The 17,427-nt window shown below is 34.9% G+C and overlaps 1 non-coding gene across 1 annotated transcript; it reads left to right on the top strand.

The window, feature by feature from the left end:
- Positions 1-15,491: 15,491 nt before the first annotated feature.
- LOC116864024 lies at positions 15,492-15,598 on the top strand. Its single transcript, XR_004381913.1, has one exon. It is a non-coding gene; the product is annotated as a U6 spliceosomal RNA (small nuclear RNA).
- The last annotated feature ends 1,829 nt before the right edge of the window (positions 15,599-17,427 follow it).

The following is a 17,427-nucleotide window of genomic DNA, read 5'->3' as shown; positions in this document are numbered from 1 at the left end:
CAATGGTTGTACTATAAAGGTAGAACGTGAATTTAGTCATTTACTCTGTAGATTTGCAGATAGATAGAAGATAGACATAAGCATACCGTCAGAGTATCATGTTGCTGTAAACTGGTGTAATAATTGCCCCTAATTTATTCATGTCTCCATGTCTCTTCATATCCCTTCCCCATTGGAATCTTCATCCTACACTGACCTTGTAGTTGGCCATGTGACTTGCTTTGACCAATGAGACAGTGGCAAACGGGTCACAAGCAGAGACTTGGATAGTAATCAGGCATTGGGGTTTGCCTTATCACGGTTCTTGATATCTGCCACCATTATAGAGATTTAAAAAAAAAAAAAAGATGATGAGAGAGTCATAACCTACTTGCCTAGTACCCCAGCCAATAGTCAGTCAACACTTAAATGCAGAGCCGCCCACCTGGCCAGTAAAAGACTGCAGAAGCATGAGTAGACCCAAGTTAAACTATTGTGAGAACTTCCGTGCTGATTCCCACCCAAACTGCTGATACTAAATCAGGAACTAAACAAATGTTTTTCAAATCCACTAGGTTTTGTGGTTGTTGATTCAGCAGCAAAATACAGCCAAAGAAATTACCTACTGATTATAGCCAATAACTGTAGACACACATATATGTATGTGCACACACAATGAGTATTGTGTGTATATGTATAAAATTACAGGTTCATAAATATTACTTGATATTGACTGTATTTTAGAAGTGACCTAAATAGAGTAGATATCTTCTTACAATTACTTCTTATATTATTAAATCATAATTTCCTTTTTTAAAAATTTTTTAGTAACAGAATGACTGTTATGACTATGCCCAGCAAAGATCACTGCTAAACAATGAAATATTTTGAAATAGATTTTTATAAATTATTTCCTCTTTTTCTCAAGAAGAAATTGCTGTCGCCTGGTTGTAGTGAGCAAGTCTGCAATCAAACGAGTTCTAACAAGAATTACATTACTTTAGCCGTTTTTAGTAACTAGGGCATTCCAGCTGCATTTACAGTGTAAGAAAACAAAAATTTAATTAGCTATATTGTGGAAGGGGACACAGATGGAGATATTAAAAAAGATGCATACATCAAAGAAAGAAAAGTTGCTGTGGTTTTGTTTTTCTGCCAAAAAGGAATTGCTACTTTGTCCTTTTATATTGCAACTAAAAGCAAATACGTTCATGGGCATTTTTGAAGTATGTTCTCAAAATAGTAAAAAGGATTTAGAAAATACTGAATATCATGAAAACATTGTTCTATGCCATTTAACTGACTTTAGGATTTAAATAAATCCATACTAATTAAATTTAATATATTTTATCTTCTACGTTACTATTTTTTTAAAACCTAACACACTGTAATCTTAACTGCTTTCTTCTGTCTACTCATCAATAAAATATCTGGATAAAAAGTGAATAATTAAATCAACTAGGCTTTTTTTTTTTTTTAATTTATTGAGAGAGAGAGAGCGCGCATACATACACGCATGAGTAGGGGAAGATCCTGAGATCATGTGGACCTAAGAGTTCCACACTTAAAAAGACCAAACCATTCAGGCACCCCTAACCATCTAGGTTTTTAAATGGCAAGCATATACATGTAATAATCATCATGTAAACACGGGCATTTTTTTTTGTCCTAATAATTCGGGCCATCACATTTATTCAAGGATCAATAATGCTTTTAAAACAAAATGCTTAAAATATCCCCTACTTCCAATGATCACCAAATCTCAAATATCCTGTTTCCTAAGTTATCCTTGAACCTATTTATTCCTCTCTAACTCTGCCACTAACTTAGATCTGGTCCTTTCGACATTTGCCTGGATTTCTACATTGGCATCTTAAATTGTCTTCCTTCTTTCTTGCTGTATTTTGATCTTTGGACATCAGATTCCAGCAATACAAAATTACTAAAGTATGTTGGATACAATATTTCTGCCTCATAACTCCATGTATATTTATGTGCTAAAATATCATTTTTTATTATTCGCTATGTGAATGAATACCTATCCATCTTCATAAACTTGGCTAGATATTTCCTCAAATTATATTAAATCATCTCAGTGATTTCACAAATTTTGCTCTCTTCTGTATTTATTCCTTCTCCATATTTCTGCATTTGAATCTTATACAAATTGTTATCGTGATGTAAGAGGCTATTTTATTGATAATGACAGAAATCTTTCCAAATACCACATGTAAACCCAAACCTCAAAAGATTTTAGGAAATAGAAAAAACAAAATAATAATAAATTTATCTCTTCAATGATCTTAAGTTCACACCTGCACTCTGTCAATAAAATAAACTGTTAACGGAATCATATATTTGGCATTCCCAATGAACACATAATGACCCCAATTTTCCTCAGCACCTTCTCCATCTTACTTTATGTAGTCTCATTTTTCTTGCTCTCCAACCTCCATTATTCTAACATATTTTCCTTTAGAAACCCCCCTGTTAAAAGGAAAAAGACAAACTGAATTTCTCTTTTCATTGCTCCCCTCTGAGCATGACCATGAATATTAGACCTCTACCATTTAACTGATAGTGCAGTTCTTTACCTTTATTGATTCAATAAACATCTGCAGAGCAATGGACACTGAGATAAACCCCTCCGCTTTCTTTACCTTAAGAAGTTGCTTTTTAATCTCCTAAGTGAGAAAATACTTAAGGGATGATATTTTTATTTTTACTCTGAGATTTGTCTTATACAAGAAGCTCCTTATCAAGATCAAGAACTCATAAATAAGAATTGTAAAATCTCAGTAATTTTCGAGGTGGTATGGAGTTACTTTCTGCTCTACACTTTAGTTCTTTCCTATCAGGTCCAATCTATCTTATCGTCCCTTCCTTGCTGATGTCTTTGCAACACAAAGGATAACCAATTGCTTTGATCTTTTATATTTTTTTAAACGAAATTTGTATTTTGATGCCCAATAATATGTGGTATAAAAAACAAACACATAACAATTTTTAGGAATATATTGAGGATACTTAAGAAAAAATAAATAACGGTTCTCATATTAGTGTTATATCTTTATCTTAGTTTAGCTCCATGGACTGATAAGGAAATATACTGTAATTGCTCTTGTAAATATGGTTTACCAATATGAACTTAAGAAATATAGGTCAGCAAAAATCACAGAATTTTAAAGTTGAAAGTCTGTTCTACGTTCTGTACCATGAGAAATCTTTCTCCATTGCCCCTTCCCAGCCTTCACAGACTTGCTGCATTATATTTATGAAGACTTGCTCACACAGTGCTTTGGAGGGACTTTTCCTCATCTTCTATTTATTCTATCTCATGAGGTTTAAATGATTGATAAAACCATTTACTGAACATATGTATGATCTAGAGTACAGTTCACCTCACTGATTGGCTGCAATCTCATTGATATTAAGAAAATAAACTTTTTAAAACTGATTAAGCTACTTTGCTATGTAAATGGACTAAAGCATAGGAGATTATAGTCCAACAATATTTCTTTAGTTTTTTAAACATTTTACTTATTTACTTATTTGAAAGAGAGGGAGAGAAAGAGAGGGAGCACAGAAGCTGGGGGAAGGGCAGAGATTGACAAGGAGACTCCCTGCTGAGCACAGAGCCTGACTGAGTGCTTGATCCCAGGACCCCAAGATCATGACCCCAGCCAAAACCAAGAATCAGATGCCCAACTGACTAAATCACCCAGGCACCCCAGTCCAACAAAATTTTCTAAAATGAGAGATATAGTTCTTCATCTACAGAAATAGTGGTGTTTCAGTGGAGGAATTTTGGTTTGATTATATGAATTAAATTCGTACAAAAATAACACAGCTTCTTTCTCAAAGCAAGCAAGACTATTAAATGTTCCTTAAAGAAATTAACAGGATATAATAAACCTCTATTTTCTTTTCAGTTCTCTTTTCTTGTAGAAATAAACTTGAGAGACAAACCCTAATATATGCATAAAATTTCATGATTATTTTAATCTAATCATATGTATAGATAAATATGCTACAAAACATTTACGAAGAGGTGCAAATTAAAAAAAAAAAAAGTCCAAGTAACTTGTAAACAAGACTGAGTTTCTTTTTTTTTTTTAAAGATTTTATTTATTTATTTATTAAAGATTTTGTTTATTTATTTGACAGAGATCACAAGCAGGCAGAGAGGCAAGCAGAGAGAGAGGAAGGGAAGCAGGCTCCCTGCTGAGCAGAGAGCCTGATGCGGGGCTCGATCCCAGGACCCTGGGATCACGACCTGAGCCGAAGGCAGAGGCTTTAATCCACTGAGCCACCCAGGTGCCCCTCATTTACTTATTTGACAGAGATCACAAGTAGGGAGAGAGGCAGGCAGAGAAAGAGAGAGGGGGTAAGCAGGCTCCATGCCGAGCAGAGAGCCCAATGCGGGGCTTGATCCCAGGACCCTGGGATCATGATCTGAGCTGAAGGCAGAGGCTCAACCCACTAAGCCATGTAGGCACCCCCAAAACTGAGTTTCTATGAGACTAACCACTTTTTTTTAAGTTAACATGTAATGTATTATTTGTTTCAGGGGTACAGGGCTGTGAACCATCAGTCTTACACAATTCACAGCACTCACCATGGCACATACCCTCTCCAATGTCCCTCACCTGGCTACCCCATCCCTTCAACCCCCCTCCACTCCAGCAACCCTCAGTTTGTTGCCTGAGATTAAGAGTCTCTTTTGAGAGTAGCCACTTTTAACTATTTGTACTATCAATCTAAATTTTTAACAAAAATCCTTTGGTTGGGGGAACCAGGTGGTAGGTATTAGAGAGGGCATGGATTGCATGGAGCACTGGGTGTGGTACAAAAAACAATGATACTGTTACGCTGAAAATAAATTAAAAAAATGATTAAAAAAAAGGAAAAAAATGTGTCTTAGAAAATAAAAAGAAAATCCTTTGTATATATTTTTCAAAAAGTTATTATTTTTCATTCTTTACCATTAATTGACTATAATTCTGAAATACCCTGTGTCTTTAACCATGTCAAAATAACATAAAATAAATTAGACTTTAATTTAATTACTTTTTCAATAGTTCATAAGCCATTCATAAGTTATCTAAGGAGACCAATAAAACCTGTATATTCCAACTCCATCCCATCCCACTTGTCACTATTCTAAATTCTTTTATCCCCTAAACTTTAAAATGAAAATTCAAAATAAAAATGAAAATTTTAAATGTATGACATATATTATACAAGTATCTATAAATCAGAGTGATTTTTTGCATACAACTAGAATTACATATTAAATTGTAATAATCACAGGGAGCAAAACCAAAGTGTATGATTGACATAAAATAATTTTTCAAATTGACAATATTAAGAATTTCTGGTGTCATCTCTTTGTGAGCAAATCTCCTTACAGTTGAATAATTTAAGTATTTTGGCAAGTACTTTTTCTTCCTTATTTGACTTGTCACATATGTCAAAAGATGATTGATAATCATGCCAACAATGAACAAGATGCCACACCCAGAAGTCTGTGACAGAGCCTCCTTATCACATGAAAATATTATTTGACAAATGCATATGGGTGATGTACCTTATTTATTTGTTTATTTAGCCTTCACCTATTCACTCAGTATTCATGGTTTTAGCATATACTTTCAGAGTCATGAAGATGCATTAGTTTTACTTATTACTTAATTTTAAAATTTTATTCTTGTTAACGTTAATATGAATAAACTGCCATTATAACTTAGTACTGAAAAAGATAACCTGCCATGAAAGTTATTTAAATCACCTAAAATAGTTTCCAGTAACACATTTGGGACAACATCTTTAGTAATCTCCTCATAGTTTACATTCAACTACACATTATGCTAAAAAAAAGAAATGAAATATTGACAACAATTTCCAAGAAATTAATTCAACTATAATCATAGAAACGGACAAATAAACAACAATAAGAACAGATACATGTGCTTACTTACAAACTTGGGAATTATCTGTCTTAAAATTCTTTTTAACCAAATTTTTAAAAATGGAGATCTAAAGAAATGAAATAATTTGACTCAAATCACACAGAAAGCAAATCTTTCTCAAATTGTTGCTGTAAATTGGTTCTCTTATCTCCAAATCTTTCATTCTTTCTTCTAGAAAATTTAGTTGATCCTTAAACTGAATTATATCATAATATACACAAAAGGAGCAAATGACTGTTGATATTTCTACTACTTTCAACCACCCTAGAAAACATTATACAATATCACATTATTTATCAAACCACAAAGTTGAGTATGACACATGTGAATTTAAAAATAGGTGACATGAACAACAAAAATAGCTTGTATTTCCAGTGTGTCAGTTACACATTGTTGTTTAAGAAGCTGCCCGGAAACTCAGCAGCTTAAACAACAATGATTTGTAATTTCTTACCAATCTTTGGTCTGATTAGTTGATTCCTGCGCTGTTTTCATCTGTGCTCCTTCTTGCTGCTGCATCCGAAGGAAAAATTGGCTGGGGTTGGATTCAGCTGTAACATCTCGAGTACCTTGGCCTTTCTCTGGGTGTCTTTTGTCATCCAGGAGACTCAATCAGGCTGGACTTCCAGAGATGTGACATCCACATTACAAGGAATTCAAGGTCTCAGAAGTTGCACTGTGTCATTTCCATCACACTCCATTGGTCAAAGAAAGATCCAAGGCCAGATTCAAAGGGGGAGAAGAATAGGACCCACCTGAATGGGAAGAGCGGCAATGGCACATTTGTACTAGGGCTTTCAGGCCATAATTTCAGGAAACGTGTTTGCTTTACAGCATGAACACAAATGTATTAATAAAAACTCCATATATTTCAAACTGGGTTTTTATGAGGTAAATTTTTCAATATGCACTACGCAATTTCTCCCCAACTTCATTCAACTATGAGATGTCCTCAATACTTAGACACAGCTCCCTGTATTCTCTTTCTTTTTTTACGTCTTTGGATCACCCATTCATAATTAATTTTCTTGGAAATTATTAAAGAGACCTTTTATTATAAATGCATATAATGTAGTTTAATGTCTGCATCGAACTTTAAATTTCTAAAATTAGATTTATCTTCACAGGTAACTATCAGTGCTACCTTTCTTTTTTAGGTTCCCTTTTGATAAATAACTCAGAATAGTGGTTTTAAATGTTGTTAGTAAATGAGCACTTTTTTCCAAACAACATCTTGCATAGAATCTCAATAAGTAAAAATATAAACATGGCCATTAGTATAAATTTGGTTTTTAAGATAATATTTATAACATTTATTCATCATTTCAATCAATGAGAAAATTGAAAGTGCTTAGATTTTAAAAGTTGAAAACAAAAACAAATTATGATTGCTATTGTACATTAGTCTAACATCTAATGTCTTTTTTAAAATCTTGATTGCATAATATAGATAAAATCCTGATTCAAACAGATAAGTAACTACAAAATATATCAAGATATTTTAACTGAAATAAATGCTTACAAAAAGCATAAAAGAAAAATATGTGTTTCAAAAATAAAAAAGAAAAAAGAAAAATATGGCTTCAAATTGAAACACTATCAATATTAAAACTGCTGTCACGTTTCTAATAAATCTGAAAGATAAGCAGTACCCTAAAGTTATTATAATAAAACAATGTTGATAAGACACTAATTATAAGGCAGGGCTCATATTCATTTATTGTTGATAATGATTATTCCCTTATTCCATTGTTGATAATGATTATTCATTTATTGTTGATAATGATTTATTCCCTAATATCCCTATTAGGATAATGATGATCCTAAGCCTTCACTGGAAGCCAATCCACTTATTTACTTAGATGCAATAGTCATCAGAAGTTATAGGAAATTGTCCTTTCTTCTTTGGGCTATGCTCAGCAGAGGGCATCGTGTGACAAATTTCTTTAACTGTACAGGTCTTTCAATTTAAAAACATGTGAAGCACACACGGTGTGCCCTTCCCTAACCTGCAGCAATGGCAGCAAGTTCTCACCTATCCAGTGTTTCATTTTCCAGACTTAACCACATATAAAAATTGGATAAATCAAGATATATCTTGAATCCCTGCTATGGTTAGGGCCAATTCAAACCCATCAATCTGGTTCCAAAATCTGTATCAACTGGCTCCTTAACACCTCTCTAATTTCATCTTTTATTGTTCCTAATGTACTACACTCCTTTACAACCCATCTTATAGAACAGGTCAGGGGCGCCTGGGTGGCTCAGTCATTGAGCGTCTGCCTTTGGCTCAGGTCATGATCCCAGGGTCCTGGAATGGATCCCTGCTCAGTGGGAAGTCTACTTCTCCCTCTCCCACTCCTCCTGTTTGTGTTCCCTCTCTAGTTGTGTTTCTCTCTGTCAAGTAAATAAATACAATCTTTAAAAAAAGAAGTACAGGTCAATATTCTGTGATGTTTCTTCCACATACAATGTTCTGATGTTCCCCTGTCAGCTAAGTATATATATATTTTGTATGTATGTATGTGTGTGTTGTTTGATTTTTTATATCTACTATGTACTTATTTAATGTGAGGTTTGAAAAAGTTGCATCTTGTATAGGAAATTAAATTTTAAAGTCAAAATTGCCCTTAAATTGTTTTTAATATTTTTACTAATTTCTTTTTATTAGTTTCAGGAGTAGAATTTAGTAACTCGTCAACTGCATATAACACCCAGTGCTCATTACAAGTGCCCTCTTTAATGCCCATCAGCCAATTACTCTATCTCCCCACCCACATCTCCTCCAACAACGCTATTTGTTTCTTCTAGTTAAGAGTCGCTTATGGTTTGCCTCTTTCTGATTTTATCTTATTTTAGTTTTCCTCCCCTTTCCCTATGTTCATCTGTTTTGTTTCTTAAATTCCACATATAAGTGAAATCATATGGTATTTGTCTTTCTCTGACTTATTCCACCTAGCATAATGCCATCTAGTTCTATCTGCATCATTGCAAATAGCAAGATTTCATCCTTTCTGACTGCTGAATAAAATTCCATTGTATATATATACCACATTTTCTTTATCCATTCATCTCTTGGTGGACATCTGGACTTTTCCCATCGTTTGGCTACTGTGGACATTGCTGCTATAAACATTGGGAGTACAATTGGGCCCCTTCAAATCACTATTTTTGTATCCTTTTAATAAATACCTGATAGTGAAATTGGTGGGTCATAGAGTAGCTCTATTTTTAACTTTTAAGGAATCTCCAAACTGTTTCCCAGAGTGGCTGCATCAGTTTGCATTCCCACCAAGAGTGTAAGAGGATTCCCCTTTCTCTGTATCCTTGCCAACATCTCTTGTTTCCTAAGTTGTTAATTTTAGCCATTCTGACCAGTGAGAGGTGGTATCTTATTGTGATTTTGATTTGTATTTCTCTGATGCCGAGTGATGGTGAACATTTCTCACGTTTCTGTTGGCCATTTGTATGTCTTCTTTGGAGAAATGCCTATTCATGTCTTCTGCTCATTTCTTGACTGGATTTTTGTTTTTTGGATGTTGAGTTTGATAAGTTCTATATATATTTTAGGTATTAGCCCTTTATCTGATGTGTCATTTGCAAATATCTTCTCCCATTCTGTAGGTTGCCTTTTAGTTTGTTGACTGTTTCCTTTGCTGTGCAAAAGCTTTTTATCCTGATGAAGTCGCAATAGTTCATTTTCACTTTTGTTTCCTTTGCCTCTGGAAGTGTCTAGCAAGAAGTTGCTATCAAGGTCAAAGAGGTTGTTTCCTGGGTTCTCCTCTAGGATTTTGATGGATTCCTGTATCACATTTAGGTCTTTCATCCATTTAAAATTTATTTTTGTATATGGTAGAAGAAAGTGGCCCAGTTTCATTCTTTTGCATGTTGCTGTCCAATTTTCTCAACACCATTTGTTGAAGAGACTGTTTTTCCACTGGATATTCTTTCCTGGTTTGTCAAAGATTAGTTGACCATAGAGCTGAGGGTCCATTTCTGGGTTCTTTATTATATTCCATTAATCTGTGTGTCTGTTTTTGTGCCAGTACCATACTGTCTTGATGATTACAGTTTTGTAATACAACATGAAATTTATAATTGTGGTGCCTCGATCTTTGGTTTTCTTTTTCAACATTACTTTGGCTAATCAGGGTCTTGTCTGGTTCCATACAAATTTTAGAATTGTTTATTCCAGCTCTGTGAAAAATGATGATGATATTTTGGTAGGGAATGCCCTGAATGTGTAGATTGCTTTAGGTAGCATAGACATTTTAACAATATTTGTTCTTCCAATCCATGGCATGGGATGTTTTTCCATTTCTTTGTCTTCTTCAATTTCTTTGATAAGTGTTCTATAGTTTTAATAGCTGTTATAATGTCATCTGCTAATTCTGACACCTCTGCCATTTTCATTATTGATTGGTATTTCTCTTGGTTATGAGTCTCATTAATTGCCTCTTGAATGTCTATTTGTCACTGTATACTGGACATTATGAATACTATATTATTGATTATTTACATGTTATTGCTTTCTTTAGTGAAGCATTTGTTTTGTCCGACAGTTAAATTGTTTACACATGTTCTTTACCTTTCCAAGGTTTTGTTTTGTTTTAAATCTTTGTTAGTTGAAATAGAGTGCAGGCTTTGAGAGCTAGAATTGCCCAACCACTAAAGCATGACCTCTTTGCTATCCATCATACTAAACGAAGTCTCTCCACACTGGCCCAGTGGAATGACAACATCTGTTCTGTACCAGCTGTAGTACTTATTTGGCTCCTGGCTCCCAAATAGTTTTGTGTCTTTTGGTAGTCATTATTTATGCAGTCTCTTGGCATGTCATTTGCACATGTTCAGCTGAGTATGCAACCAAAGACCCAAGGTAAGCTGTATACAGATTTCTGAACCTCCTTCTCTACATAGATATCTTTTCTCTGGTACCCTACTTTGAAAATTCTAGCCATGTCAGTAGGCTCCAGTTCTGACCTTTGTCTCCTCAGTTTGATGAGACTGCTTTTGGGTTTCCTCTCCCTGAACTACAGTCAGGAACACACATTCAGGCAGAAAACCAGAGCAATCATGCAGCTGGTCTCATTTGTTTCCTTTTCCTCAGTGACTGCTGTCCCATGACACCTGTTATTCGAGATCTGATAACAGTTCATATATTGTGTCCAGTGCTGCAATTATTTATGGTGGCAGAACAGGTCTAATAGCAGTTATTTTTGTAATGACACAAAGTAGAATTGTGAAACTATTCTACTACATAGTTGCTGGTAACATAGTAGAGCAAATGTCTCTATATGTGATGTGTGTATACCACAGTAGTGCAGGGGAAGGAAAGGAACTTTGAAAGATTATCTAACAAAAACTTGTCAAAATTATGCTAATTCCTTTTGTAATCTTTAAATTAGTATTACTGTAAGTTTGTGGTTACAGGCATCAAAATATCCAAAAAATGTAGTAAATATTACTCTTGCTCTTAAAAAATATTACTATGTTCTTGTCTTATTTACAGCACTCAGAATAAAAATGTCGTGCAGGAATTTGAAAAGCAGAGAGTAAAGAGTACCCAGCTTCAAGTCCTTAAGTTTATACGGGTCTTGTATATACCATAGTTGTAGTGAGGCAGAGGATTGAGTCAAGAAGGTCAGCTGGTAATTCTATAGGCAAATAATCTCAATTCAGATTCTATAAAGGTCCATTAGTGACTAACACAATAATCACTATGGAGTGTTAAATTCCCTATGCTACTGTATTTCACTTTTGGAAATGGATACACAACTTATTTTTTTAAGATTTATTTATTTATTTTACAGAAAGACATTGAGAGAGAGAGAGAAAGAGCAAGCATGAGCAGGAGGGTCAGAGGGAGAGGGAGAGAGATTCTCAAGCGGACTCCACACTAAGTGCAGAGATGGACATGAGGCTTGATCTCACAACCCTGAGACTGTGACCTAAGCTGAAACCAAGAGTCCAACCCTTAACCAACCACGCCATGCAGGCACCCTGCACACAAGACATTCTGCCTAAAAATCCTACCAATGCTCAAAAGAAAGCTAGAGTCTTGCAGGGAAATATGGCAAGTGGGTAACCAGGGCTAGGTATCTTTTCCTAACCAGTGTAAGCAGAAGAGAGCATATGTTATCACAGTACCATATCTTAGAAATGTTCATCTATCTTACTGAAGAGCAAAGTAGCATTTTACCATAAAAAGCCTGGGAGGGGCACCTAGGTGGCTCAGTGGGTTAAGCCTCTGCCTTTGGCTCATGATCTCAGGGTCCTGGGATTGAGGCCCACATTGGGCTCTCTGCTCAGCAGGGAGCCTACTTCCCCTCTCTGTCTCTGCCTGCCTCTCTGTCTACTTATGGCCTCTCTGTCAAATAAATAAATAAAATCTTTAAAAAAAAAAAAAAAAAAGCCTGGGAGGCTGACCATCAAGAAAATTTAAAAGGTGAATTCAAGATCCTATACCTTACTGTCAACTTGTAGTCACTGACAATATTTTGAAATTTTAAAAAGATTTATGAATTTCTAATAAACACATGTTCAATGACACGTAAATTTAAACTACAGTGAGGGATTTCATAACTGCTAGAATGGCTATAATCAAAAGACATAATAGTAAGTGTTGGTAAGAATGTAGAAAACTGGAACCTTTGTACATGGTTAATAATAACAGAAAATAGTACAGTCGCTTTGGAAAACCTCTTGCAGTTTCTTAAAAAGTTAAACATAAATTTATCATATGATTCAGCAGTTCCATTCCTAGGCACTAACTCAAAATAAATAGAAATATATGTCCACAAAAGAATTTGTATATTAATGTTCACAGCAATAGTATCCACAGTGGCCAAATGCCTATAACTGATAAATTTCTTAAAAATTTCTTAAAAAACAGTGGTATATCCATATAATGGAACACTATCCTGCAATGAAAAGGAATAAACTGCTAATACATGATTCTGCAACATGGATGAACCTCAGAAACATTATGCTAAGCTAAAGAACTCAGATGCAAGACTAAATAGTATATGACTCCATATATATGAATGGTCCAGAAGGAAAAGTCTTTAAAGACATGTGTAGATTAGTGGTCGCCTAGAGATGACGGTGGGAATGAGGATTCACTGAAAATGGGCACAGTGAATCTATCTGGGTTTATGGACAGATTCTAAGATTAGAATGTGCTGATGGCTCCACAACTTTTTAAAATTTACTACAAATGATCAGATCAAACACTTAAAATGGGTGCATTTTATGATTTGTAATATATAATTCAATAATGTTGTTTAAAAAATAGTCAATAAATCTGAAATCAAAAAAAAAAAGAACCTAAGTGTAACAAATTATAACTGTATTATAGCACTTAATCATGTGCTTAGAGCAGAACTTTTTAAGACTAATGTTTTAGTACCTGGGGTTTTTCCCTTATCTTCTGATATCCAGGGAAAAGAAATAATCTGAAAACTTCTCTGGACAATGGGTGGGGAGGGACACTTTTCGTTCGAGAAAGTCAGGAAATAATAACTTTTTTTGTAATAGAATATTTGTTCTAAATCTCTCACATACAAGCTTTAGGGCCATGGTATATAATAGCAACACAAATGGCAAAAACATCTTGTAGAAGCAATCACTGGATTTCTATACTAAAATGAGAATATGATATATATCATATGCATATGATATATATATATACAACATACCCCCAAAGAATAAAATAAGAATGAGCATGCTTTGCTAATTTCTCATTAAATATTATTGGTCCCTAAAAGACAGAATGAAAGGAAAAGTTTACACTGTATGTGGGGTCAATACCTTTCAGACACTGCCAGATTTACATATGAATTCTTTAAGTTATTCATGTATGAATGACAACCTAGAAAAGACTCATACTCTCTGAAGGGACTTGCTACTTTTTCTTGTGATCATTGTTTTTCCTCTCCCAAATTCTAAGCTTCACTCACTACATTCTAGAACCTACTTGTTGAATAATGAGACTGGGAGAGTTCAGGATATAGGAAAGGAAATACAAGAAAGGAGATATAGGAAAAAAGACTCAATATCTATGTGCTGCTCATGTTTGCCACTTCCCCATGTGATGATGTCTTACCCTTACTCTAAAACTACTGTATGATTTGCTCAAATTAGGTATATACCTTCTCTAATGCAGGAATTTTTAAAAGTTAAAATTAACTTAGTCTTATACTAGAAGAGTTCCAATTAAATCTTGAAATCTTGTAAGCAGACATCTGAATTGCTAAAGAAATGTATGGTTCTTCAAAACATTATTCATTCTTATTACACCTCCATCAGAAAGGATGAATACCCAACTTTTGTATCAACATGGACGGGACTGGAGGAGATTATGCTGAGTGAAATAAGTCAATCAAAGAAAGTCAATTATCATATGGTTTCACTTATTTGTGGAGCATAAGGAACAACATGGAGGACATTAGGAAAAGGAAAGGAAAAGTAAATTGGGGTAAATCTGAGGAGGAGACAAAGCATGAGAGACTATAGACTCTGAGAAACAAACTGAGGGTTTTGGAAGGGAGGGGGTGGAGGGATGGTTTAGCCTGGTTGTGGGTATTATGGGAGGCATGTAGTACTTGGAGCACTGGGTGTGGTGCATAAACAATGAATCTTGGAACACTGAGAAAAAAAAGTCCTCACCAAAAAAAAAAAAAAAAAAAAAAGGCATTATTCATTCTTCCTTTGTACAAAACGCAAACGGCCTTTGCAGTGGCCTTCAGCATGCATCGCTTAGAATCAATTGTCTAAATGTATTAGTGTTCTCTACAGATTCTCACATGAACGAAAAACCATTATATGTATGACTAGGAGGATTTCATGTCCCATGGGTTAATTTACCTGAGGATTCTTAGTAGTATTATCTCATGCTTTCATTGTTTGTCCAATCAGTTATCCCCAGAATGCTATAGCCTATTTCAGTTTCAGTGATCACATAGCTCTGACAATCATGGTCTAAGAAAAACATGATTTTATATGTAAATCTTGTGCATGATTTTATATGTAAATATCAGAGACACACCATCAGACTCTTTGTGCCATTTAAAATTGCCCTCAGAGGAAATTCAGAGGAAAAAATTGGGATAAGGTGAGAATTCGAACAGATTAGCATAAGAAAAGTCACTGTTAGACATTTATTTACTTACTTATAAAATACCGTATTTAAAAAATAATTTACAGTGCTTAGTAGGGATCAATAAAATATAATTAACAATAAGTAATAGTTGGGGCGCCTGGGTGGCTCAGTGGGTTAAGCCGCTGCCTTCGGCTCAGGTCATGATCCCAGGGTCCTGGGATCAAGCCCGGCATCGGCATCGGGCTCTCTGCACAGCGGGGAGCCTGCTTCCCTTCCTCTCTCTGCCTGCCTCTCTGCCTACTTGTGATCTCTGCCTGTCAAATAAATAAATAAAATCTTTAAAAAAAAATAATAAGTAATAGTAGATGAGACAAAAATAAAATACATTTACATATTAAAAAAATAAAGATTGAAACCAGTATAAAAACTAACATCTTGTGCTTGCTTCGGCAGCACATATGCTAAAACTGGAATGATACAGAGAAGATTAGCATGGTCCCAGTGCACAGAGGACATGCAAATTCATGAAGTGTTCCATATTTAATAACTAAATTAATAAATTAAAAAGTAAAAACTAGCACCTCATTATTAGTAAGAGTATACAAAGTTTCTAATACATCAGTAAAGAGCATCATGCTCTGGATAAAGAGGCATTCTCCAGCCTCCAGAAATTAAATCTCAACTTTACTTACCATACCAAGCAGAGTTCTTAGAGGTTTGTGTGTGATATTCTTAACTTAGGATAAGAAAAACAAATGTCAGCGGTTCGTGAGCTGAAAGTACTGTGATAAGTACATAAAAGTAATAACTTTGTACCCATCAGTAACTGCTGACCACAAAAATGTTTTAGCTTTGGGTGTTACTGAACTTTATCTCACTAAGCAAGATAAAATAGTTGAGTCAACAGGAATTACTCTTCCACAAAGCAGATGTTATAAGTAAATAATGCAAAAATACGCCTGCCTGCTTCTAATGTAAGCCTGTGGGGAGAAGGATAAATATGCAGCAGACCCCTGCATCAGATGACAGAAAAGGAATGATAACACAAGAAAAAGACGAATTTGGGTAACAACCTGAATCTACTGCAATAAGCACTTTGTTTGAATGACTTGATAACACCCAAAAACTTCCTCTTGGTTTCTCCCTTCCACTACATAGAAGACCCAGATACTATGAATCAATGATTAAAGATTCTCAACCATCACGCTTTCTCCAACAATATCCATCCAAATGAAAGATGCCTACATCACATCGACCAGTGGGAATAAGAACTAGGAATTACTGGGATGGATGGTTGATGAATGCAAATAAATGGGCCTATATTTAATGGGCTTGATGTGACATGTTTAGTCTATTAGTCTGTCAGGATATTAGGGAGTTTTTTTTTTTTAAAGATTTTATTTATTTATTTGACAGAGACAGACACAACAAGAGAGAGGGAACACAAGCAGGGGAAGTCGGAGAGGGAAAAGCAGGCTTCCCACAGAGTGGAGAACCTGATGCAGGGCTCGATCCCAGGACCCTGGGATCATGACCTGAGATAGACACTTAATGACTGAGTTACTCAGGCGCCCCTATATTTGGGGGATTTTTGACACACTGATGCATTTCCTTCCCATCCCCTTGTTCCTTAAATCAATTGTTTTCAAAATATGATCTCTAGAACCAAAAACAGCTGGTAAGACCCACTCAGGGGCCAATGAGGTCATAACTATTTCACAATAATACTCAGACATAATTTGCCTTTTCACTTGGTTGACATATACACTGATTGTGCAAAAACAATGATGGTAAAACTACTGACACCTTAACATGAATTAAGGTAGCAGCACTAAATTCTGTATCAGTAGTCTAGGAGTCATTTTATATTGTCATGCACTCATAATTCTATAAAAAACAAAAACACTGAATTTCACATAACAGTATTCTTGATGAAGCAGTAAAATTAATTTAATTAACCTCGACCTTTGCATATATCCCTCTTTAATAGTCTATGTGACAAAACGAGAGAGAAAGAAAAAATGTTTCTGCTACATTCTGAAGCATGTGGCTGTATCTAGTAAAAGCCCTTGTACAACTGTTTCAGAGGCAAGCTCAACTAGCTCTCTTTAGTGACGCGCCATTTATACCTGAAAACACAGTGACAGACTATAATTATTCAGACATGTTTTGACAATCATTTTTTTCAAAAATTAATGAAGTGAACCTGTCATTTCAAGGAAAACAACTGACAATATTTGTTGCAATGATATATTTCAAGCTTTCAAGGAAAAATTAGAACTTTGGAAAATGCAGGTCTGCCACCATGAACTTGACAGTTTCCCAATACATTAATAATATTCTTATGAGAACACCACTGTTGCTAACAAATGT

This window comes from Lontra canadensis, unplaced genomic scaffold (assembly GCF_010015895.1).
Source record: "Lontra canadensis isolate GAN:19392208 unplaced genomic scaffold, GSC_riverotter_1.0 scaffold4, whole genome shotgun sequence".
NCBI lineage: Eukaryota > Metazoa > Chordata > Mammalia > Carnivora > Mustelidae > Lontra > Lontra canadensis.
This window is presented reverse-complemented; position numbering and strand designations above follow the sequence as displayed.